We start from the raw sequence: 480 nt of genomic DNA on the forward strand, positions 1-480 counted from the left end.
GCCTAGAATAACAAACCAATTAGAAAATAAATTTTGTTTTTGCAAAAGCGACTTATAATAATATGAACAAAAAGGAATATGGGAAAAGTTCTGTACTACAATAGATTTAAAACTCCACCTAGAAAGATATGGACTTTTTTAAAGAAATTAACAAGAAAAACAACTTCAATGGAATATCCACTAATGAAAATGATCTGCCACTAACAAACATTACACAAAAACTAGAAAAATTCAAAAATGAATATATGAAAACAGTAAGTAAAAAGCCCAAAAACCTTCTGTCAGACTTAGAAAAAAGAAAGACTATTTAATATAAGAAATACAAATGAAACAGATAAAGAAATATCCTACAGGAATCAAAAAGAGCAATTAAGATTGCCAATAAAAACAAAGCATCGGACCAGACAAAATTACGTACAATTTTTACAAAAATATTCCAAACAATATGAAAGAGTCCATATTAATCAATTTTAACTCATA

This window comes from Penaeus monodon, chromosome 15 (assembly GCF_015228065.2).
Source record: "Penaeus monodon isolate SGIC_2016 chromosome 15, NSTDA_Pmon_1, whole genome shotgun sequence".
NCBI lineage: Eukaryota > Metazoa > Arthropoda > Malacostraca > Decapoda > Penaeidae > Penaeus > Penaeus monodon.